At 38.1% G+C, this 20,554-nt stretch overlaps 1 protein-coding gene across 10 annotated transcripts in view; it reads left to right on the forward strand.

The window, feature by feature from the left end:
- The window catches only part of jakmip3 (Janus kinase and microtubule interacting protein 3), a 383,498-nt gene extending 369,369 nt beyond the window's left edge, over positions 1 to 14,129 (forward strand). For 8 of the 10 annotated variants that reach the window (XM_072557642.1, XM_072557646.1, XM_072557647.1 and 5 more), the window contains 3 exons: positions 4,693 to 5,113; positions 10,431 to 10,624; positions 12,216 to 14,129. The gene's annotated coding sequence lies outside the window, so the exon portion shown is untranslated. The remainder of the gene's footprint in view (positions 1 to 4,692; positions 5,114 to 10,430; positions 10,625 to 12,215) is intronic. The other 2 variants (XM_072557643.1, XM_072557644.1) reach the window with 2 other exon arrangements.
- The last annotated feature ends 6,425 nt before the right edge of the window (positions 14,130 to 20,554 follow it).

Raw genomic sequence — 20,554 nt, forward strand, 5'->3', positions numbered from 1 at the left:
ACACTGAGCAACTATTCCAATATTTCTTTGTGCTCTTTAAAATATTTATTTTTCAAGTAACCCCAATACTAACATCACAAATCATTAAGAGCATACAGCAATGGGAAGAAGGAAATAACTCCGGATACATTATTTTAATAAATTAACTCTTAAAAATCACAAAAGTAATTTTAACTAATTGTTTGGGAGGTGAAAGTTAAAGGCTGACTACCCAATATGGGTGTTTGTGGAAAATGGTGTCATGATTATTTTCAGCTATTCTGAGTGAGAACAAAATGCAAAATATTCACATTTTGTCTTTAAGAGTTTCATGATGAGTGGAAAAGTGATATCTAACAAGGATAATTAAATCACCTTTTTAGCTCTTTTACACAAAGTAAAGCAATATTTAGCTATTGTGCCATTGTTCTGGTTTGATTTGACAGTTTCCCAGCAGTTTTTATGTCTTCTGCTATTTACTAATCGACACAGTTAACTCAGCCATTACCAAAGGCGCAAATATATTTTTAAAAATTTAAAAGCTGTGATATGACATAAAGGAAAAGACTTCTTTTCAGTGTTGTTAAATATAAAGAAATTTGCATTCTTTAATTTCAAAAGGCAGTTACATGGATTTAATTTAAGTGAAAGTAAAGTCTTCAAGGGTCATTGTGGGAGAAATGTAAAATGATCCATTTATGATGGCGGTGTTAAATTCTCACAACCATATGGTGCCCAAACCTGCTGTAACCCACAAGAGGGTTTATTGAGTGGACAGATGGACCCTGATAGACAGCCTCCCTAAAGCCATCTGCTGAAACTAGTTTGGAATTGCTCTGACAATGCCTGATGCATTGATCATTAACCCTATTCTAACATTGTGGCAAAGCAATGATTAATGTGAAATCTAATCCGCAGGACACAAATCAGTTTATCAATCTACTTTTATAGGTCTTCCAGAGGCAGTAGACACACCATGTGTCCAGTGCACCATGCAAGACCCTAGAAGGAATAGGAGGAAATATATAATTGATAGTTACCAATCCATCTTTTTAATTGTGTGAGAAGTACAAATGATGAGCTCTAATAAGAAAATAATATGTTAAAATGTCAATTAAAATTCACAAATACTCTTAACTATTTATGAGTGGTTTCCACAATTGTTAGTTTTTCTTTGTCATGAGGCTGTAAAAAGCATCCTATTGTCTAACTCCGACTGATTGATTCCTGATTGGTGTAATCTTTGGGCAGGCTGGGTCTTTCTGTCTTGAAAAGAGAAGGTTGAGGGATCAATAAATGACATTTCTAAATGTATCAACCACTCAGAGGGAACAGACACAGAGGGCTGGATTTTCCTGGTTTCATGGAGATAGAAAAGAGGTTAGGAAAATAGGGCAAGCTGTGTCAGAAAGTTCCCTGACATATGCCCACTTCTAGGGTTGTGTCCTGGAGGGTGGGGAGGGGAACAGCCCACTGAAGCTGGCAGCCAATTAAGGTAACCTTGGCCCTGCTTAGGTACACTTTGCAATTGTGGTGTCTTCTCAGATGCTGCCTGACCTGGTGCGTTTTCCAGTGCCGCGCTTTATCAACTCTCTTCTGCAATAGTGTCAGCAATTTTTCAAAGTCAAAGTCAAAGTTGCTCTGCCTGTAGGTATATAGGCCACCACCTCATTGAAGATGGACTCCAGCAGCAGGTTGCATGGCCTAATGGTAACAACTTAGGGACCAAAGGCTTCTGCCTCATTCGTGACTGTTTTAGTAAAGGATTTTCCTTCCATCCCAAATATTCTGCCTGCTTCAAACATCTTTCTTTTTGATTTCTTTTGCCAGTATCAGCAGCACCTGGTGGGTCTGTCAGTCTGATATCACAGTGGAGTATCTGAATCAGCCTGTGCTCCATCATCCACTCCCTGCCGTGAATTGGAGGAAGCTCCCAGAAGCAACTTCCTAGTTGACAGTGTCCCCAAAGATTTGGACCAGTTTTCTTCCACAGCCACTGTGTATTGCCAATCTGATTTGATCAGCATGCAATATTGCACAAACTCCAGATGAGATAAATTCTTATCAAGCACATAGAACCTCCAGATCTAAACACATCCTGGAGTTGACAATATTTTGCCTGCCATAGTGATGTTCACAGGGAAGATTGAGACAAGCGAATGTGGAATGATTATTTTGTTGATCATGATGAATACTTGTGTGGAAAGAGCTCAGTTCTTACATCAATTGCATTCAGTTGGATTCAGCTGATTCAATCATAGCGTCGTATGGTGTAAAAAGGGCCCCTCGGCCCATTGAGTCTGCAACGACAATAACTACCATTAAAGGTGCACTAATCCCAATTTCCTGCACTTGCCCATATCCTTGAATACTATGATATCTAAAGTGCTCATCCAAATATTTTGTAAAGATTGTAAGGTTTCTGGCCTCCACGACCTTTGCAGGCAGTGCATTCAAGATTCCGACCACCCTCAGATTAGATGGCTCCTGTGACACATTGATAATGTCCCTTCGTCTGAGCCAGGAGGCCTGGTTTAAAGGTCCCACCTACTCCAGTGGTGTGTATTAATGTTGCTGACCAAGTTGATTATTTTTCTTTTATATGCAGAAATGGTATCACACACAAGCAAATGGCTTTTTTTGCCACCAAATCACAAGCCAATTTTCACCTCAAATCATCACCATTAAATCACTCATGTTTATTAAGGACAATGCAATAACACCAAAGGTTAGGGACTGACCAGGTTAATGAGAAAATATCTGATATCAGCGTTAGGTGCTTCTGGGTGCCTAGAGCAGCTGATATAGGAATTTAAAACAGCCAGCCTCTCAATTTAAGTAGTAAATAAGTGTGACAAACGGGGGATCAACGGATCTGTAACCTATTAGACCTTTAAGGCTGTGTATCAGCAATTGGTTTATAGACATTTGTGTCAAAGCTGCATGTCTCCTGGATTTAATGCAGAAAACCTTGCTCCATTCGACATTCATATGCAACATCAGGAGCAGGGATGTGCTTGGAATTCTAGTTCTGAACATTAGCACAATTTCTTTCTGAGATGAAGCCGAACCAATAAGAATAAATCAGTGTCCATGTGTGTGTTGGAAATTATTAATAATGATTGAAAAGCAACTTCTGCAGTTATAACACTTATGAGATGCTGCACACTATCTGAAGCAGTCACACAGATTCAACTTGTCATCATCTATCACGTAACTTCAATGCAGTGTCAAACCCGGTTCAAGAACTCAACAGCTTCACTAGACTGAATATTTTGCAACAGTGGTTGTTGCTGCTGGCACACTAAAGGCATGAAACATTTACTGTTCAGGCTGGGCAAGCACATGATCTTGGAGCTCTTTCATAACAATATGAGTTTGAGTTCCAGGTCACAGCTTAACACAGTGCTGCATGCTGCAACCCACTCTGCTCCTACTTTCTCAGACCTGTAACACTTTGCAAAAGAAAGCATACACTAGGATGTGAGGAAAAGCATGATTTACCAATTCTGTTTACTCTTCAGTGGCTTCTCCTCAAAGATCCATGTGAAAACATTAAATGAGTGCAGGTTAGATACCTTCAATATTTTGTTCCGCAATTGCACTCATTGTGTTATTTATTTGTTTATTCATTGGATGAGGGTATTGCTGGCTCAGTAGCATTTACTGTCCATCTCTAATTGCTCAGAGGGCAGTTAAGAGTGAGCCACTTTGCTATGGACCAGGTGAAGATGGCAGTTTCCTTCTCTAAACGGCATCAATGAACCAGATTGACTCCCCCCAACAATCAGCAATGGATTCATAGTCATCATTAGACTCTTACTTCCAAATTTGTTTTCAATTGCATTCAAATTCCACTATTTGCCTGGCAGGATTTGAACCTGGGTCCCTAAAACATTATCTGAATCTCTGGATTAACAGTACAGCGATATTATAACTAAGGCATTGCCTTCCCCCAAGTGACTTTGTGTGAAGAATGGCATGTTATTTTGATGTAGTATTGAATGACTACCTAGTTTCCATCTTCAAGAATAGAAGGAAAGTCAAGGGCTTGCAGAGGGAAAGAAACCTGAGTGGTTATGGGTTTTGCATGTTTGTTTAACTGAGGCATGACCTTAACATCCTTCTTTCTGGTTTCCTGACCAGTCACAGAACATGGGTGCATAACAACCTGCACTTTCTTTTGGACAAATCCAATTTAAAGGAACCACAGAGTAACTCACTTTCATTGAGAATGCAACAGGCGGAGAAGAGATGTACAATGTAAGAAAGCTGCCCCTTGGTTTTTTTACACTTATTTGGAAACCATGAAGTGGACTGAGAGGGCCTGCAGATGGTAAAAGTATGTAGCCTCAGAAACCAAACAGGGCTTAGCAGCAACAGCAGGAGCAGAGTGCCTCACAGCTGGATTCAGAACCTCAAAAGTTTAATTGATCTCATTAAGGCATGAAAAGTGAAGTGCCAAGTTCACACTTTGAATTTCCTAACAGTCTTCTGCACAACTCTCCTCAGGGTAATATACCTTGAAGCTCTACCCACTCCTCTCTGTCAAGATACATCATCACATTCCCACTTGAAGTTCCACCCTTTCACATACCCACAACTTATTGCCATCTTACACCCACCCCACATGGTCACCTTCGGCAATTGTCATCATTCCATTTTCTCCACACAATCTGCTTTTCACATCCATAACTGTCTCTTTCAATACAGGAGAGATGAGTGCAGAACTCCAGGGAGAGACAGTGAACCAATGGGTGACTATTCGACATGAGCCACCATGATCACATTGAAGAAGGAGGAAGAGGATGCCAAGGAAAGCAGATTATTCAAACCCAGGGCAATTGGCGAGGAAGAAATACTGATCTCCCAGATTCCTGATGGAGAATTGCACTGCTACATGGTCCATTGAATAGGGAGCTGCTCTCCTCTGGTCCCAGATTCCTATCGAAGCCATTGAAGACTTTAGGCTTAACAATATTTAATGTCATTAATGCTAATGAACAACAGAACTGCCGCATTCAAGGGATCTTCACGTTCAAGCTGTTCTGCTTATTAGCAATTGTGGGAAGGATGCCAAAAGGATAATCCAAGTTGGATGGGGAATCAAAAGCAGTTTCTACAAATGCTCTGGGTAAGCAGCACTTACAATTTTATTTTGATACATTCACAGGATGTGAGCATTACTAGGTTGTCCTTGAGTCACTTTTTTGAACTGCTGCAGTCCACATGGTGTAGGTATATCCACTGTGCCGTTTTGAAGGGAATCCCAAAATTTTGACTATGTGACAGTGGCAATTCAAATATTCTTCCAGGTCAGGATGGCATATGAATAGAAGGAAATCTTGCCAGCAGTGATGTCTCAATGTATCTGCTGTCTTCTTATAGGCGGTAGAGGTTTGGGATTTGGACAGTACTACCTCACAAGTCTTGGCAAGTTGCTGTTGTGCATCTTGTAGATGGTTCACTCTGCGCAGTAATCATTCATTTCTTGTGTGGGAAGGTGGTTGTAGATGATGTTGATTGAAGAATGTTTCTGCAGTAACCTCGAAGGTTGTTGGCATAAATCTTGACAAGGTTGGTGGGTTTCAAACAAATATTTAGTGACCACATAGAATTTTGGATTTCTTTTCAATCATTAATTTTTAAAAATTTATTCACTCATTGTCATTTATTCACTCACTCATTAAATGTTTGAAAGGCTACTTGTGAATATTTGCTGTGTGCTAACTGTTGGGTTGAAAGTTTGGAGATCTTATTTTTACTGTTCTTACAGAGAGAAGATTACTAACTGTTACGTTTTAATATATTGCTGCATTTTAGAAAACATTAACCTGTGGCCTGGAGAGCCAGTGATGTTGTTGGGAACATTGCTTCCATGTTTTTAAATTGAGTCTAGAGGTTTGCAACTCAACTAATGTTGAGTAGCAAGATTTAACAAGTCAGACTGTGGTCATAAGACCGAGCTTCTCAAAGTGGGGGTGTTGAGCTGAAATTTTGTGATCCTGAACTCTGAGGCAGGGATGATCTCTGGGGAGCTTCAACAGAATTATAACAACTGTGCTCCGTCTCTAACCTCGAAAGGGGTCAAGTGGGACAAGGTTTTGGATGCACTGTATTAAGGGAAATAGCCAGGTCAGTAGTTAAAGATCACAACACTAATATACTTTAAAATGAAAGATGGTGACATGTAAGGCTGTATGTTGGTTCTGACTACAATAAGGTAAAATACATCAAAAAGGAACAGAAATCTATACTGATATTTGGCAATTTTTTTTATTCATTCACGAGATGAGGACATCGCTGGCTCGGCCAGCATTTATTTCCCTTCCTAATTGCCCAGAGGGCAGTTAAAAGTCAACCACATTGCTGTGGGTTAGAAATCATATGTAGTCCAGAGTCGAGAGTGTGGCACTGGAAAAATACAGCAGGTCAGGCAGCATCCGAGGAGCAGGAGAATCGACAAAGGGCAATGAAGGATTCCTGATGAAGAGCTTATGCCTGAAACATCGATGCTCCTACTCCTCAGATGCTGCCTGACCTGCTGTGCTTTTCCAGTGCCACACTCTCGACTCTGATCTCCAGCATCTGCAGTCCTCACTTTCTCCATCATATGGAGTCCAGTCCAGGCAAGGATGACAGTTTCTTTCCCTAAAGGGCATGAGTGAACCAGATGGGTTTTTCCTGACAATAAACAATGGTTTAAGGGTTATCATTAGATTCTTTATTCCAGCTGTTTATTAAATCGAAATTCCACGATCTGCCATGGCACGATTTGAACCTGGGTTCCTTACACATTACCTGAACCTCTGGATTAATCGTCCATTGATAATACCACTACGCCATCACCTCCCCTTAGCTCCTTGCCCTTAATGAAAAGTGGTGACTTGTAAGGCTGTATGTCGAGTCTGATTAAATGTGCTTACAATTCATGAAAGGTAAAATGCATTAAAAAAACAGAAATATGTACTGATACCAAGATTGTTTGATGCCCAGTTGAACAACTTGAACACCTCGATGTTTTTAACCTGTGATTATAATTTATTGGATTTTTGACTCGGTGGGCAAAACCTGGACAGATTTGAAAGACATGTCAAATTGTAAGACATAAAGTCCCTCCTTGTAATCTAAATAAAATACACAAATGGTCAAGTTAGATTTATTTCATGCACCTCATGATACATTTCTCCCCTATTTATTTTAATGCCTTGAAATTTATGGGAAAGTGGAAGTCTTTTTGAATAAATACATTACAAAAATAAATTTAATGTAATTTGCTATTATATTTGTGATATAAATGTATAATCAATATCCCACAAAGATGGAGTTTGCTTCATCTGTGAGTGAGGCCTGTACAGTTTACTCATGTCTGTGAGTAATTAAGGCACCCACAGTGCATAGCCACGATCCTTTCTATAATCAGAGGCCTTCAGTCAAATATCTTCTATTTCCTTTTCTCAGGCATTATGTATTGAATGAACTCATCTGAAACATCTTCATCTTTTTCATCTGAAAACAGAGCAGAAAAAGCCAGGACAGATGTGCAGAAATTGCTGGAGAAACTCAGCTCATCTGGCAGTATCTGCAGGGAGAGAAAAACAGTTAACATTTCAAGCCCAGTATGATGACTTCTTCAGAACATCTGAGCATCCAGATCCCCTTCCTGATAGCCCTTTGTGTGAAACCTCTAGGCTTTCCACCTGCCCCGGTCCTCACCCAACCCATGTCTATATGAGCCTGTATTGCCCATCTTTCCCCAGCAGTCCCTGCCATATGAGGTGATCATACCAGATATGGGCAAACCCTGCTTTCCACTCCTCCCATTGAAGCCAGACTGCTATTTACTGTGGATGAATCCCCATCCCATTAATCCTGTTTCTATCCATAATTTACCATATTACCCTTACAAATATAGTTGCCCACTTCACAATTATCATTTCCCCCTCCTCACCAACCTACAGCCCTGAAACCCCACAAATATGTTCCGAGTCTTCTTACCACAGCAGCTCCTTATAACCCCTCCAGCCCCTTTTCCCCTTTGTTTCTGTGGACCAACTTCACCTCCTTAAATGGCAAAGCTGGAGAGTCCTAAACCAGGAGTGCCCAGACCCTTGACTGATGCCTGTATGTCTCTCCAACTGTGTAAGCCATCCCCTTGGCCTGACTACTATGGAACTATAGGACTTATCATGGACCCATTGCCTGGACAGCAGAGGTACAGGTGTCCTAATCAAAAACACCCTGATTAGATTCCTAACCATGGTCACACTTTTGGACTTATTTGGGAGGCTGTCCTTGACCTACTGTACCAGAACTGTCTGACTAACAGCTACCTCCATGGACATTGGCAAGGACAATGTTGCCAAGATGTTGAGATGTTTGCCATGTAAGCTTTTGACATGTGATGAAGATGAGATTGACATAGCACATTGCCATACAGCAAGCTGCATGCCCCCTTGACTGAGGACTGCATCTTAAGGCAGCTAAAGTCATCAGGTACACACCCTGACCTCCGTGTCAAAGGAATGCACAGCATTTAGTTTGGTCATGGTGGATGGTACAATTGGAAACTGTTTATTAATGAGGCAAGATGAACACTTAATGAGATAGTTAACAAAATAAAGTTACCAAGTAATAATCTCACTCAATGGGCAACCTATGGTCGGGCAGCAATCTCACATCAATACCTGTAACTTAGTACAAAGATGCAGCAAGTTAGTTTCAATGGTGTGAAAGGCCTAGCTGGACTTCCCAAATGATTCTGCCACATTTATCTCCATAACCCACATCATTCAGACCACTATACAATTCTATGCAATGTCTTATTATTATTTTTATCTTTTGCTATGTAATTTTCTTGATTCTTGTTAGATTATTAATGATCGTAGTTACTAACTAAAAGATGCAAGATTATTTGGTTGAATCAGACTTGTTAGCAAGCTAAACTGATCAAGTTATATTTGGAAATTTACCAGAATAAACAAAAGATATTAAAATAAGTCAAACTTACATCTCACCAAACTGGTCCTAAAGCACAATTGGAACATCCTGCATTGAAGTCGTGTTTAAAGCGAAATGTTCCCATGGATCATGGAGTGCAAATAATAAAAAATAATTTCCTGTTGAAAAAGAACATATGAAACATGTTTTCGGATAACTGTGAAGAGTGGCCAGATTTATGTGGTGATATGGTCATATTTTATCTTGTTTCACATGCTTGAAATCACCATTTATTTACAACAAGCTCATCATAAAATGCATTCACTTATTTCTTTCCCAAATTGTTTAATGTGTTGGCAGCCTTTTGGACATTATAGTTTTGTATCTTTATTTATTTTTGCATGCCTTTCTACTTTTCAACTTTCCATGAAATTATGAGTGAGAGTGAGAGTTGTAAATAACTTTCCAAAACAGTTTGAACTATTATTCAGTTAATTTCAGTGAATAGGTGCAACAAAAAAAAAGTCTGTCTGTTTGCTATGAGGTCATTCCATTATAATTGTGTAGATCAATTTTGTTCCACTATCTACGGTTACAAGACTGTGACTGAAGGCCACTTTGGGGTAGGACAGCTTCGGAGACGAGAGAAAGTACCTCATGCCTGGGCAGTCTTTGTTGGCAATTAGCTCTCCTTGCTGAAAAATGTGTTGCTGAAAAATGTGTTGCTGGAAAAGCGCAGCAGGTCAGGCAGCGTCCAAGGAGCAGGAGAATCGACGTTTCGGGCAAAAGCCCTTCTTCATGCCTGAAACGTCGATTCTCCTGCTCCTTGGACGCTGCCTGACCTTCTGCGCTTTTTCCAGCAACACATTTTTCAGCTCTGATCTCCAGCATCTGCAGTCCTCACTTTCTCCTAATTAGCTGTCCTTGTATATTTTCACATTATATCAATTATTATGTATCTCTAGGAATAGTTTCTCTTTCAAATGTAATCAATTTTAGCTAAAAGACTGGTTAGCTAAAATACTGGTTTCCAAGAATTTTTTTTTGTCTTCCACAGGTATTTGGATTTTCTGCTTGTCCTACATAGAAAATAAAACTGGCCAGAAATCCAAGGAGAACTCTCCTTTGAATTAGTAAAATAGAATCCTCTTCAAATACCTAAGGAGCAAATGAGCCTCAGTTTAACATCTTATCTGAAAGAATGCATTTCTAATAGTGCATGAGTTATCTCCTCAAATCTTTGGACTAGGAGTTTTATATCCAATCCCTTATCTAGAGTTGAAAATGTTACCATTTACTCACGTACTACAATCTTTGACTGATTGAAACATGCCCCTAATTTTTGTAATACTACATCCTTCTAGGCAAATAGATGTGCTCCTCTTACCCTGTCACTGATAACTTTTAACAGCAACAGTACTACTGGTAGCTAATGTATCTGACTGTTGACCTCTAGCTGGTTCAAAGGCAATGGTCAGTGTTAACACTGTTTCAGTCATGCTGTTCAATAGGCTTGTGGAAAAATGTGATCAAAGAGAAACAGAAAATAGGAACAAGAGAATGCCATTGAGCCGAGGTCACCAACTCTGCCATTCAAGATAGTCCATTCTCTGTCTCAAGATTTACAGCAGGAAACTGGGCTGCATTCAAACTACTGGGGATGGGATCTTCACAAGTCTGTCATTGATCTGAACAATGCATATGTGTAAGTGAAGCAAACCTCATATTTGTATATGATTGTCCTCATATTACAAGATGAAATAATCTTAAATGTGGGCCTCAGAGTAGAGTTCTGGTGCATGTTACAGCTGTTGGTGAAGCAACTCACAGTGTGGCTCAGCTTGTATAAGCATGGTTTCCATGTCAACCAACCACAGATTCAACATGCAGATAATATAAGTCAAGAATATTTAGCTTAGATATGAATGTTTTAGTGACAAAGGGATCTATTTTTCCCAGCTTATCTTGAATTGCAGTGTCCATAATAGTCACAATAATCTATAAAAGGTACTATTCTGTGACCATCAGGTAGTTTCTGTAACTGCTTCTGCCTCATGTACAGAATTTCCCAAGCCTTTCTGACCTCAATAAAATTAGAGAATGGAACTTGTGGCTTCAAACTTTCCCTGAAAATTATTAATGTAGGAAGAGTAAATATAAATGGAACACAGGAGAGATGCTATACCTGGAATTGGGGATATCATTTTTTGCAAGACAGAGGCAACTGGACATCTGTAGCTGATGTCAAAGAGCTTGATATTGCCACAAACTGCAAAATTAGAAAGGTGTGTCAGTACTCAAGTGTTTCATTTCCAAAATCACAAGGGAAAGCAGATCTGAAAAATCAAGTTTAAAAATAAAACATTGAAATTGTAAAAATGTTGATAATAATTGTATCAGGGATTGTGTTAGAAAAACTAACTCTAATCATAATGTTTCACAGTACAATGAACGGAGAGATATTTGAAGTTATAAGTACTAGTTATAAATAACTTTATTCATTCATTCATACATATGTCTCATCTGTTGCTGAAACCTTCATCAATGTCTTTTTTCCTCTAAAACTGATTATTATAGTGCAACGGCTGGCTTCTACATTCTGCCTTTGTAAATCTGAGATTATTCAAAACTCTATTGACCACATCCTTATGCTAACCAGCTCCCATTCACCAACCATCCCAGTGCTTACTGATATATACTAATTCATGGTTAAGCAATGCCTGTTTAAAATTCTCATGCCTGTTTCAAAATGTTTTCCATGGCCCTACCCCTCACTTGTCTTTACGATGTCCATGAACCCTACACTCTTCCAAGATATCTATATTCCACTTATTCTGGTTTCTTGTGCATCCATGATTTTAATTGCTGTACCATTGGTGACCATGTCGTCGGTTGTCAAGACTATAACTCTAGAATTCCTTTTCTAAATCTCTCTGTCCCCTCACCTTTCTTTTCTTCTTTGACATGTTGACTAAAACAGCCTCTTTTACCAAGCTTTAGGTTATCTGTCCTAAGAACACTTTTTATCTCTCATTATCAAATTTTGTTGGGTAATGCTCCCTGAACAAGCACCTTGGGACATTGCATTATGTTAGATGTGCCATATTAATACAAGTTATTGTTGTGGACTTTATTCATACTTACTGACTGTAGTTATAGAAAGTGCTATCAACAATATGTAACAAAAAATGTTCTAAAAGTAACTGAAAATGATAAATACATGCTGTGTTTAAGTTCTGTTTATAATTTTGTGTATGTCATTTTATAATGATTTCTTTAATTGTTAATCTTTTCAGCAGCTGCTGCACATCTCTCTGCTTTCAGCCTTACTTCTGAAGATAGCCAAAGTTCGTCAAACAATTTGAACCAGCTCTATGACTGCCAGAACCCAGAAAGTGCTGAAGTACAGTTAATTATTTCTCATGTTGTAACGATCCATTATGTCCCGTGTAATTTTCCTCTGTATATATCAAAATTCCCATTTTTGCCTCAGAGGTGCCTCTACTACTCCAGCATCTGATGCATTCTTTAAGAAATTTATGAACGCAAATAGGTGCACTCTTCCAATCAGACATTAGAAAAATTCCAGTTTGTGTTGTTCTTTGTATTAAAATGAAGGAAACTGAAATAACATATTGCTGCTATTTACAAAGGGAATGATCGCAATTAGAAAAAGGTTGAATGATAAGATTTTAAACACAAAAGCTGCAGGTAAAATGCATTATATTGTTAAAAGGCCCAAGTACGATTTTTCAGTAAAGAAATTCAGTGACATAATTAACCGAGAACAACAAATTCAAAATAAATGAATAATTTATCATTAATTTGGAAACTTGTCACATTGGTTAAGGTCCTCAAGTATTATTTATATATGAAATAATGCTGTCAAGTTTATAGTGTCAAATTTTGTCAATTCATGAAGGATATAGTGATGTGAGTTCACAAGAAAACAATGTTTTCAAAAAGATCATCTGTATTTGGTGAAGAAATTTCGAAATTACTAAGCATCTTGTTTAAATGCCTTGGGTTAGAAAAAGCCCATAGACTGCATAAATGCAGGAAAGCACTACTACTATTGGAATCACATAGTTCATTAAGGTTTTCTGTGACACAATAAATTGGATGATATTTGAATTATGTTAACAAACAATTGAGGGCAAATTGTTTGATCCTGGCTTGATGAGAAGAATTAGTCAGGCCATGTTTGTGCATGTTGTAAATATGTGACTGGCAGTTTGTTAAAATAGTGATTCACGCACAAGGAAATTATATCTGCAAAAGAACAAAAGGTTTTTGATAAGAAATGTACAGGAGAAACCAATGAAGCATGAGATAGATCCAGTGATAGTTGGATTAGAATGCTTTTTTATTATTTATATGTACAAAGTTGAATTGTACTGTGTACAGAAAAGCTGCAGTGGGATTATTTTAATCATAATTAGTAAAGCATCATCTATTTGCAGTATTCAGTTCAATTTTGACCATTTGAATCGTCTAAACTAAACTCCATTTAGACTTTGACCCAATTCACTGATAATAACTGATACCCACCAAATGTTGTCCATAAAAGTTTTGTTTATTGTGTTGTTTAAGCTGTTAAAGAATAGTGGTTTATTCAAAATACAGTAATATGCCCAGTATTACAACGCCTTCAAAGATTTCCAGAGTGCCTTACATGGCTTATTAACAAGAAAATTAACAACGTTTAAAGAGGTGCATTTTTAAGTAAGCCTTCGATGTAGGGCAGCAAAGCCAGGCAAATGTAGCATACATTAGTTTGGGTATTTGAAAGTTAATTAACTCCAAAATATTATGATGTCAGCATTAAAATTGTGTTTTGTCTAAACACTAATTTTATTTGCATGGTGAATGGATTTAGTTTAGACTCAGGAAATCATGCTGTGAATATGTGTAATGATTCATAAAACCTTGATTTCTTGTACATTTTTATAAGTATACTGTAAATTTATGCAGAAATATAAATTATTAAGATAGTGCCAGTTGTGGCCAGAAGGCCATGAGTTTCTGATTTACATGCTCTGTAAGGTAATCTCTGTATACCCATATCGTAAATATTTATTTCTTTGTTTCAGTACTAAAACAGTAAATTGCTGTCCTGAAAATAAGGATTGTAAGTGGGTCAGCTACAAATTTTACACATATTTTTGTATTGTGATTCATGTATATTAGCAGATATTTCTATCCATTTGTAAAATACATATATTATTGTAACTTTTCTAATAAAAATATCACTGTTCCAGATCTTCATGACTGGAAAGGAAGTTCATTTCATTTTTGAGGTTCGAAATTATTCTCAAACCATGACCATCTGCTTGTCTGTCCCTCTGTGCAAAAAATGGAATGCAAGCACAGAGGCTAACAGCCTGTCAGTTAGCACTGAATAGCCTCTGCAAGTAAAAGGCAATGCAGGCTAGTAGGGTGGAAGACTCCAAGAAAATGCAATTTGAGTGAACAATAAGAAACTAGTTTAAGAGCCACACGATGCATCCGATGTAGGTGCACAGGATTGATGTATGTCCCTGTGGCCAGACCAAGCCTCTAAGTATTGTTGAACTCTAAGCTAAAGTCTTGAGGTGCTGAACTGGAGTGTGAGTTAGTCCAAAGCAGCCATGATTATGTGGTGAGGCTAATAGTTTGTGGAAACTGATTTGAATGAATGAAGGCAGGGTTGTCTTAAGACCAGTGAAGCAAGTAGTGAGCTTCTGCTGCCAGGTTACCACTCTACTTTCATGTTGAGAATTGGAGCTATCTAGTTTCTTGGGAAAGGAGAGGAGATTTGGGGGCTGCAAAGAAATGAGGTAAGTTTAGCTAATAATGTTTTTCAAATGCATAGAAATAAAGTAGATGCCATTCATTAGCGAGATTCAGAACTCACCATTTCAACCCTAAAGGAGCAATTCAGATTTTTTTTCTCAACAACAAGAATCTCAATTTTCCATTTTCACTATATTTTCCCAACTTCCTCAATATTGCTCATTCAGGGAGCAGAAAATTCCACCTGGCATCCACTATAATCTGTCATCTTTTATCAGTTAACTCTGCTCTCCACATATATTAAATGACCTGCTTCAGTATTTCCTATATTTTCTGTTTTTATTTCAGATTTTGAACTTCTGCAGAATATTGACTTTTAATCTGTACACACCTCTAAATCCATTTGTGTTAATTCCTTTTAACATTATCAGTTGAATTATTTTGAATTGTCTTTCCTAACAGAGCTTCTTTCATTCAGAAAGCATTTATATGTTTGCAAACATTCATTCATTCAAAAAATAGTCCCCTATCCGCCTTTCTTTTGGTAATTACATATGTAGCAACCTTATCAAAATCCTCTGAAAACCTTACATATAGGTCCATAATATTTCTTCATTTCATCACAAATTCCATTAAGATTAATTGATCCATAAATCACTAAACTCTCTTGCCTTTTGATACATTTGCTATTCTTTCTACAACTGGTTTCTAGATATTTCTTGTTGATTATGGTAAGTATCTCTACATTCTCCTTTCTTCAGAATTTCATTGCAAACTGTCTTAATTTTTTTTAGTGCTTTAACCTTGTTGCATTTTATATATCTGGCTTCAGCTGTGAATCTTGCCTCATTTTCCTTCAGAATTCAGCATTCTTACCTTCAACACCTTCTGCGAAAATTGATGAAAAATGTTTACTAAGTAACACAACCAGTGTATTTATCATAACATCAGCAATTCTTTTCATCATGCTTTTCCACCACTCTATTGCTTGTGAGTTTATATAAATTCCACCTTCATATTGAACATCAGTTTTTTTATTTATAATCCTTCAGACAGTTCCAAATCTCTCCTTTTCACTTCTCTTCCAAATTTTGTACATTCCCCAATTTTCTCTTTATTGTATCCTTGCTTTTGTAATTTATTTTTATTAATTCATGGAATGTGGGACTCACTTATGAGTCAGCATGTCTTGTCTTTCTGTGATTAAGGGGTTCGTAGGGTGGTGAGTCACACTCTTGCACATTTGTCGTCCATGCAGTAATGTAAAAGCAGGGAGGGAGGAGGAGCAAGTGAGGATTGCAGATGCTGGAGATCAGATTTGAAAAGTTAGGCAATGTAAAAGCACAACATGTCAGGCAGCCTCCAAGGAGCAGGAGAATCAACATTTCAGACATCAGTCCTTCATCAGAAATACAAGTGTACCCATAATGCTGTTAGGAGGGGAGTTCCAACTTTTCAATCCAGAAGCAATGAAGGAATGACTATCTTTCCAAGTGATGGTGTATTTGTTTTGGAGGAGAACTTATAGATCATAGTACAGTATTAGCATACTTTCAGTGTCATTGTCCTTCCGGGTTGTGGAGTCATGAGTTTAGAAAGTTCTGTTCAAGGAGTTTTGGGGAGTAGCTGCTGTGTGTCTTTTTAACTTTATTTTTCTCTGACCTCTTGGCTTTGTGGTTCTATTTTCAATAAAAATTGTATTAGATTAAAAGAATAAGTTTATAATCTGAAAAGAGCATGAACAAGTCTGAGGATTGAGAATGTTTTCAAAAGTAACAAAGAGCCACCAAAAAAATTGATAAAATGAGAAAGAAACTGAACAATAACATAAAAAAAAGAATTTTATAAATTCATCAAATGGAAAAGAATACCTAAAGTTAATATTGGTCACTCAGAAGCAGAGACAGAAGAATTTTTAATGATGAGGCATTAAAAAATATTTTCTGTTGTCTTCACTGTAGAAGAAATAAGGTACAAACCATAAATAATAGGTACACTATCAGCTAAAAAGAGTGAGGAAATTTAGGTAATTAGTATTGGCAGAGAAAAAGTTTTGGAGTAACACCAAGGAATTAATGTCCAACAAAGGACATGATGGATTGATTTCAGAGTTCTGGATTAGCTAACTGCAGACATAATGATTGTGGCAGGCATGATGTTCTGAAATTCTATAGATTCCATTGGATTGGAAGTTAGCAAGTGCAAATGGCTTTTCAAGAAAGGAGGAAAAGAAAAAGCACAGAACCACAGTCCAGTTAGCCTGACATTAGTTATTGCATTGGTTAATTCATAGGAAGAACATATGACCAATATTTAGAATAAAAGAGGAGATACTGGATGGAGTAAAAGATGATAAAGAATCAAAATAGGCTGGGTATAATGTTGAGAAGCAACTAGGAAAAGATGAACAACATGTGATTCTGAAGGGAAGTACAAATGGAAATGGCGGAGGGCATAACCTTCCAATCCTCTTTAAGATATGTGGGTACTGATAGAAGATTGGAAAATTGCTAATGTTCAAAAAAATTGTACAGATAAATCCAGGAACTGTAGATTAATCAATTTAAGCTCGATGGGAATTAAAACATATAGAAATGATAATGTGGGGCAAACTTCATTGTACTTGAACAAGTGCTGACTAGTTAAGGAAAGCCTGCATAGGTTTGTAAAAGGGAAATTATGCTTAATTAAATTGATTGATTTTTTTATTAAGTTGATAAGGGTAAGGTATTTCAGTAGTGTACACAGATTTGCAAAAGACACTTGATAAACTTCCTTGTACTAAATTTGCTAGCAAAGACAAGGCCCATGTTAAAAGAGGCAGTGGCAATTTAATACAAAGTTGGCTGAGTGGCAGTGCTGAGAAATTTTATTTGTGCCAGTGGGATTCCCTCGGGTTCATTTTATTAATTGATGGAATGTGGGAATCATTTATGAATCAGCAGTTCTTGTCATTCTGTGATCAATGGGTTAGTAAGGTGGTGAGTCACACTCTGGCACATTTGTAGTCCATGCAGTAATGTAAGAGCAGGGAGGGATATAAATTAATGACCTAGACTCGGGTGTTCAGGGCAGAATTTCAAAATTTGTAGATTGGGTCGTAGAGTCATAGAGATGTACAGCATGGAAACAGACACTTGGTCCAAATCATCTGTGCCAACCAGATATCCCACATTAATCTAGTCCAATTTGCCAGCACTTGGCCCTTATCCCTCTGAACCCTTCCTACTCATCCAGATTCCATTTAAATGTTGTAATTGTACCAGCCTCCACCACTTCCTCTGGCAGCTCTTTCCATACCTGCACCACACTCTGCCTGAAACTTTTGCTCCTTCGGACCCTTTTAAATCTTTTTGGATTTGGACTCCCCCACCCCTGGCCAAAGACCTTGTCTATTCACCCTATCCATGTGCTTCCTGGTTTATAAACCTCTCTAAGGCCACCTCTCAGCCTCTGACGCTCCAGGGAAAAATGCCCCAGCCTATTCAGCTTCTCCCTATAGTTCAAACCCTCCAACCCCAGCAATATCCTTGTAATTCCTTTTTGAACCCTTTCAAGTTTCACAACATTCATCTGATTCTCAACTTGAAAATGCTGTTGACCATGAGGAGGGTAGTGGTATAATTCAGACTGGTGAAATGGGCAGATATGTGAAAGAAGCAATTCAATCCAGAGAAGTGTAAAATTATATACTTTGTGAGGTAAATTGAGGAGAAGCAACATAAATTAAAGAATACAATTCTAAAGACGCTGCAAGAACAGAGAGAGTGGGGCACATATATGTACAAGTTATTGAAGATGGCAAGGCAAGCTGAGACAGCTGTCCAGAAGCCTTATAAGATCCTGAACTTTATAAATAAAGCCAGGGAGTACAAAAGCAAGAAACTCATGATTAACTTTTGTAAAGCACATTCTTGGCTTCAGAGTATTGTGTCCAATTCTGGGCACACCACTTTATGAGGGAGGCGAATTCTTTATAGCGGACAGAACAGAGATTTATGAGAACGATTTCTGAGACTTCAGTTACATAAAGAAGACTGGAGAAGACTGAATAGACTGATTGTTCTCCGCAGAGAAGGTTCAGGGGAGATTTGGTGGAAATGTTCAAAATCCTGTCAGATCTATACAGAGAGACTACACCCATTGAGAACCAAGGGAAATAGGGCACAACTGGCGATGGAATCACCAGTGATAAGGGGGAAAAAACTCAATGAACTGGTGCAAACACAATGGACCAAGTGGCTTCTTTTTTTTCTGTGCTGTTACCTTTCTGCTATTCTAATGTACTGCCTGAGAATGTGGTGGTTGTTGAATTCTGGAAGGGCAAAATGAATTGCAAGGCCAGAGAGAAATAGCAGATAAGTTGTATTAATTGGATAGCTGTTTCCAAGACCCTGATTGAACTGGGCTGAGAGGATTTCCTCGTCTGTGCAATATTATTCATTGGATTCTGCAATTTACCATAAACCAAATGTGTGGGTATCAAGAAGTCGCCAAGTAATGGGAAAGGGAATGTTGAAGAAGATTGAGAAAGATTTAGTAACCAGATAATGTCATATCAAATAATTTTTCATCGAAATGTCTGACAATAACACCAAGGAATATCAACTATTTAGCAAAATATAGAGCTAAAATACACGTAAAAATAATTCCTTGAACATAAAATCGCGGTCATACAAGTGTCATAATGTATTGTAAAAATGTCAATGTTAAAAACTAGAAGCAATCTTATAGAATATAAGGCGACATGAGTAATATTCACTCGCTACTGGCTAATGCGGCTCCTCGCAACATGAATAGACATTGTACAAAGACATTGTACAAAGGGCGACAAAACTGAGAAGGTTAAATGAATGGACTTATAGGAGCGAACAATTATAAGAGAGGTTAGTTCTATGTGGGTTTGGAGGATTCCTTCCCGCTCACACACGAAAAAGAAAGCTGGTGGACAATATTAAAGGATGAAACAATAATGAGCAGAAATGATCTTAAGATGCAACTTGTTCAGTGCATTCTTTTCAGCTGCATTTTACTTAGATTTGGATTATAAGAGAGGTTAGTTCTATGTGGGTTTGAATTTTCCTCACCGGGCAACTTTCCTATTGCTTTTACTTTGTTTTCACTGGATTTCAACTGAACGAATCAGGAATGGCCAACTTTTAAAAGATTAAATGATTTGATTAATCATCTCTTCTGTAATCACGGGCCGAGGGTTTTCAGACTTGTGCTATTGTGACAGGCGCCCTCGGAACCTGCTGCATGTTAATTGTCAGTAAATAGCCAAATTGTCCCCAAAAACACATTGCGCACACAAACCAAGCGTTCCAGCAGCGCTGCCTTTTTAACGACAGTAATACCGAAAAGGGGCACACCGGCGGTTAAACCGTGCCCGTTGCTCGGTGACCGCACACAACATCAGCCAAACGTTTGGCCAATGGCTTGGGACCAGATTTTGATTTTTTTTTTGGTGTGGATATTCATTGTTAATTAATTCACTCCTCACTTAAGCCGAGAATTCAAAACAACCTTTGGCATTGGCGGTGAAAAGAGAGTGGTTGTTCCGAGAATGGAGCCCGGAGCATGTTGGAGAAAACTTTACATCAGAAAGTAATCAATACTGTCGAAATCCCTCACGTAACCTCCAACATTTCAAGTTGGTGCTCATCAACGGCACACCACCAGTCCTCATGGTGTATTTCTGGAGTTAGGACGCTGCCCTCCACGGTAATTACTTATTGCAAAGAAGTTCCTTCCCTTTGACAATGTGGGTGCTCAACACTGAGCTGAGTTTGGAGGTTGTGAGCACGTGTTGGAGACTCTGTGGTTACTTCATGACCAGTTCCAAACAGAACCCGTCATT

Source organism: Chiloscyllium punctatum, chromosome 38 (assembly GCF_047496795.1).
Source record: "Chiloscyllium punctatum isolate Juve2018m chromosome 38, sChiPun1.3, whole genome shotgun sequence".
NCBI lineage: Eukaryota > Metazoa > Chordata > Chondrichthyes > Orectolobiformes > Hemiscylliidae > Chiloscyllium > Chiloscyllium punctatum.